The 5,769-nt window shown below is 43.4% G+C and overlaps 1 long non-coding RNA gene across 1 annotated transcript; it reads left to right on the top strand.

Annotated features, from left to right (window-relative positions):
• Positions 1–4,828: 4,828 nt before the first annotated feature.
• Positions 4,829–5,347, top strand: LOC130073573 (uncharacterized). The gene is made up of 3 exons (XR_008804374.1): positions 4,829–5,008; positions 5,117–5,190; positions 5,293–5,347. It is a non-coding gene; the product is annotated as an uncharacterized LOC130073573 (long non-coding RNA).
• Positions 5,348–5,769: the final 422 nt, after the last annotated feature.

The raw sequence follows: 5,769 nt of genomic DNA, 5'->3' as shown, positions 1-5,769 counted from the left end.
ATGGGAGATAACAACCTGCTCTCCTACCCCCTTACTCACACACACGCTCACTTTACACACAAATGGCGCCGGGGGACCAATAGTTGCACACATAAATTAGGGCCTCCCCGGCGAACAACACAATACCAACACACACATCAACAACAGTCAAATGAAAGTGTACTGCTGGCTTTCTTACCCGCTACCGGACGTGGGTTCCCGTATTCAAGGAAAACAACGGCGGCCGCCAAACTTAAGAGGGGAAAACCCCAGCAAAATATCCCTCCCAGTCGCTATTCACACGCGTCTATCTCCAACCCACGTCCCGGCACGGTAGCCTCGGCAAGGAACTCAGCAGCCGCTAGAAACCCCCCCACCCCAACAACAAATACATCATACCTTTATAACTTTGATCCCTGATTGCTAATGCAACACAGGTGTTTCTCTTCCCCGGCACATCATGAGTAAAACACTGTGGACGCTAATAGCGTTGCCACTCCCCTTATTTGGGATGCGCAGCTTACATCCACCCCCCCTACTCTAAATGTGTCCGCACATTCCCACTCGAATACTTCACATTCTATAACGTTGAGGCAACAGGCCCTTCGTGGCCCGGGTTGACCGTCTTGAACATTCGCCCTGAGAAGCAGGTGAACAAGGGGGATTTTCCCCCTGTGCAGTCTGTAATGTCACTTCATCAATGTCCATATTAAGGGCAGTCTCTCCCTCCTTCTGTGTGGGTACTGGCAGACCTGTAAGACAGCCCCCCACTTTATTGGCTGGGGTCTTATGCAGATTGCAACGAGCACATTGGAGACACCACTTCTCCACTCCTCGCGCCAGCCCTGGCCAGAAAAAACGTCGACGGGCCAAGCCCAGGGTCTTTTCCATTCCCAGGTGTCCTGCGCGGTCATGCACCCATCCCAGGACTTGATTCTGCAGACACTGAGGTACAACCACTTGTTTGCATTTATCGAATGTCTTTGGATCACATACCTCCCTGCACAGCAGCCCCTGATCCACACAGAGGCGGGCCCACTGTCGCAGCAGCACTTGAGTGGGCCGGTCTTCAGCTGCTCGCTCTCTTGGAACTGGCCCTCTTCCTCTGTCCATATAGACCCACAGTCGTGACACCACGGGACAATTCCGCTGTGCCCTTACCCACTCAGCCCGCAAACTGGGGCCAACTCTGTCTTTATTTGTTTGTGCCCCTGCCTCCATCTTCTGACCCTCCTCCAGTACGACATCAACCACTGGAACAAAAGCCTGGACACAGGCACGGACCACTTCAGATGCTACATATCCACCCTCACCACCTGGGGCTATCCCGTCCTCTGTAGTCCTGACAGAAGTCTCATTCACAGGCCACCTGGAGAGGGCATCAGCATTACCATTTGTCCGCCCCGGTCTATACCGCACCTCAAACTGGAATCCTGCGAGCTGGGCCGCCCATCGTTGCTCCACTGCACCCAGATTTGCCGTATTCAAATGAGCCAGTGGATTGTTATCTGTGAAAACAGTAAAGGGAGACACCGCAAGATATTCCCGAAACTTTTCTACTATAGCCCATTTCAACGCCAACAGTTCCAATTTGAATGAACTGTAGTTTTTATCATTTCTTTCTGTTGGACGGAGGCTTCTGCTTGCATAGGAGATCACTCTCTCCCTTCCATCTTGTATCTGTGCCAGTACTGCCCCCAAGCCTGTCTGACTGGCATCAGTATACAACAAAAATGGCACTTGAAAGTCTGCATAAGCCAGTATGGGTGCTTGTAGGAGAGACTCCTTTAATTTCTTAAATGCCATGTCCTGTTCCTCTCCCCATGCCCAGCAGTCTTGTTTACCTTTAGCCGGTCGGATGCGTCGTTTTGATGTCCCCCACATCATAGAGTTCAGGGGTGCTGCGATGTGGGCAAAGTTCTTTATAAAACGTCTATAATACCCTGCCAAGCCCAGGAAAGCGCGCAGCTGGGTGATATTCTGAGGAGTTGCCCAGGCCTCCACTGCTCGCAACTTCTCTGGGTCTGGTGACACCCCTCCTTCTGCAATCACATGGCCTAAATAATGCACTTCATGCTGGAAGAGAAAGCACTTTGTAGGTTTAACTTTCAGGCCAAAGTTCTCCAGGCGGCTGAAAACCAAGTCCAGATGGGCAATGTGGGCCTCAAAAGAAGGGGAGAAGACAATTATATCATCCAAATAGAGCAACAATGTTTCGAAATTTTGGTCACCCAGGCAACTTTCAACCAGCCTCTGAAATGTTCCCGGAGCATTGCATAGCCCCATCGGCATCCGATTAAATTCATATAACCCCATAGGGGTCACAAAGGCAGTCTTCTCCTTATCAGCTGGATGCACCCCCACCTGCCAGTACCCATGTGCTAGATCCAATGTTGAAAAAACTCTAGATTGCTTCAATGAAGCCAATGATTCTTCAATTCTGGGGAGGGGGTACGAATCTTTATGGGTAACACCATTCAACCTCCTGTAGTCTACACAGAAACGAAGGGTGCCGTCCTTCTTTCTGACAAGCACTACAGGCGCTGCCCAGGGGCTATAGCTCTCCCTAATAATACCATTTTCAAGCATATTACTCAAAAGTCCCCTCACTTCTTGATATAATTTTGGTGGAATCCTATTATACCGTTCTCTAATTGGAGCTGAATCGCCTGTTGGTATCACATGCAACACCCTATCAGTGTACCCATAATCCTCCTCATGTTCTGAGAAGACCTTCTGATGCTTGGATAACAATTTGGCAATCATCTCTTGTTGTTCAGTGCTAAATTGTAATGGGTCTAATGGGACAGTCACCGGCCGAAACACCTGTTCTTGTTCTACATCCCAGATAGCAAAAAATATCGGCACGGCTTCTTTTTGCCGCCGGCCCCAAACTGTCGGCTATAGGTGCGCCCCGCTGGCGGAGATGAAACGTTTGCCGCCGAATACGTCACTCCCATTTCTTGCGAGATGCCGCCGGCGAACAGCCGCCGGGCCGCCGACTTCATTCTCTCTGGCGGTTGCCGCCGTCTAAATGAACCGCGGCCGGCTGGCGGCAAGCCGCATTGAAATCGACCAGCCATGTCATTGGCATGAGTGGAACTGACAGCATTTTAACTTTCACATTTAAAGCGATTATAATTATTATGTGAATTATATCAAATTTTGTTATTGTTGTTGCTCCAAAGTCATTAGGGTTTATAACAGATTTGACTCAGTCTGATTCCATGATAAGGTTTAGGAAAATACATTTAAATTACGTTGAAACTCTGAAGCGATTCAGTGATAGGCCTATGTAAAATATATAGAATTATTTTATTCACTTAAGGTGACAATTCTTTACATTTCTTTGATTTATGCACAATTGAGATGCACAAATAGTCCAAAAAGAATTCCTTTTGTAAAACTTACTTGGCAATAAATATCTTTCTGATTCTGATTAGGTTTTAAAATAAATATTTCATTCATGGTATGAACAATTTAGCAGAATAAATGGATGAAGTTAGACTTTTCACCAATGCCTAAAATCAGTGAACAGTGAAAGACATCTGCAACTTGGCCAAAAGCTTGGGTATGCTTTAGATTTTTTTTATTAATTTGCAACCATGGTAATATTTATAATAAACATGAAAATCCCTGTTTTGACCTGAAAGATAAAGTGAAATATTTAGAAATATTTTGTCTCTCTGTCACCCCAGGAAATTTCGTTTATGTCTTTCATTTTTTTACAAGCTCGATTTTTTTATTTTTATTTTTTACCTTTTACAGGAAAGGGATTAATTTGCAATTGCGAGTTTTGCAATCTGTACAAATGTTTAAGAAAGTATTAAAGCACAAACAGAGAAGTACCTCCACCGGCCGAGAGGGGCAGTACCTAAAAAACGGAACCAGATTTACCAACACAACAGTGGCCACTCGTCACACGATTTCAGTATTTGGAGAGGATATCCTATCTAGTCATTGACTACGATCTTTAAAGTAAGTACATTTTTCCTTTTTGTGTAACGCAATATTATGTTCATTTTTTACATTTTTAGTTCAGCTTTTTCAAATATGTTCTTGCCTTACTAGTCAAGCTAGTAAGTTAGCCTTGTTTACAAAGTTTTCGTCATGTTTCTGACATAGCTAACGTTAGTTAGGCTAACGTTACTTAGTTTCTTCCTGGCGTTAGTTTTTTCTTTTCTTCTTTTAACTATATTTACGTATGTTTATGCAAGTGTGAGTACTACAGTATGTGGTTTAAGATAGTATTGGTCAGTCGAATAATTAACTAACTTACGTAACCAAATCCTGAAGGACAATTCTCCCGCCCACGTGGGAATGGTAACGTTAGCAAAATCTTTACAACAAGAAAGACTGATCAGTATAACTTGTGTTGTTTTCTAACTAAACATAATGATGTTTTGTTTGATTCGACAACCATGCTGCTAGTCTAGATTAACTTACAGTGTTAGCTAACACATGCTGCTTCGCCTTTTTTACTCACTGAATTCAAGCATGTTCGACATGTTGAAATGTATCTAGCTACAGTAGATCGCCAAAGCTTTACATCTAGAAAGAAAGCTTTACATCTAGAAAGTTTAACTTTTGGTGTTTTCTTACAAAAATAACGATGTATGTGTGTGTGTATATATATATATATATATATGTATATATGTGTGTATATGTATATATGTGTGTATGTATATGATTGTGTTTGTCTGAACATGGTTTTCTGTTGATCCACTTGTGAAAATGACTCGTTTTTTGAAGGGGTGAGCATTTTAATGTTATTGATTTTGCCTGGAAATTAATCAAAGTATAATTTATGCAAAATGTTCTTCTATTTTAGATGGTTCACATTGTTCAGTTTATCAACGAGGAGGATCTGCCATTTGCAGTGGTTCCGCAAGAGTGGCTCAGCGAGAGCATGTGCCATTGGCCCCCATTTAACCTCAGCAAAAAGACGAAGGCAACAATTTAGCCATCCTCTGCACACCTCCACACAGCACCTGGGAGAAACATCATTTTAAGTTCATGAAGGGAGCAGGTAAATGGGTCTGACTTGTGTATTTGATTTTCCTGTATTTCATCTGTGTAATTTATTTTCTGTTTATTGTGGATAACTGACTCTTTCATTCATTATTCCCTACTCTAGAATCTTGGAAGTCTCAAGAAAAAAAACTCTAGAAAGATGCATCGATTCCAGAAAACCAGGAAAATGCTGAACTGGTATGTAAAATCTATTGCTGTTATGCTGGATTTGTGATCCTGCCACTAAACTATACCATTTGTTAGATTTTCAAATTTCTGTTTCCTCTTTCTCGCAACCAGGTTTCTCCCCAGTAATCCAGACTCCACTTCACAGAGCCAAGAGTTTGAGTACAAGTAAGTGATGTTATTTGTGAAGTTTTTTTGTCTTGGAAACTATTGCTTCTATTTGAAGTCGGCATGAACCGGAAGTTACAAACGACTTTTCTCCAGTGTTGTGACGTATTTAAAAATGAAACGGTATATTGAACGGAGGGCAGGGTTTTACTCTAGCGCTCCTCTTCTCCATCTCTTCTCATAGCACGGTTTGAGGGGAGTTGCCACGCCCTCGCGCCATAGCACATGACCGGAAGAGAAGAGAAGTCGTTTCGAGGGGGGAGGGAAGGGTAACGTATTTGATTAAAGATTATAAGGCTACATGAATTTTAAAAGAATAATGAAGTGCTGTTACGGCCAGCTCGTTTCGGCCGTACATAAAGTAAACAAGTACACCGAAAATGACTTGCAAGATTTTATTCGTCCTCAAAAATCACAATAAAC

This window comes from Rhinichthys klamathensis, unplaced genomic scaffold, assembly GCF_029890125.1.
Source record: "Rhinichthys klamathensis goyatoka isolate OS25496 unplaced genomic scaffold, OSU_Roscu_1.1 h1tg000552l_1, whole genome shotgun sequence".
NCBI lineage: Eukaryota > Metazoa > Chordata > Actinopteri > Cypriniformes > Leuciscidae > Rhinichthys > Rhinichthys klamathensis.
The sequence above is the reverse complement of the archived record's forward strand: the minus strand, read 5'-3'. Positions and strand labels throughout refer to the sequence as shown.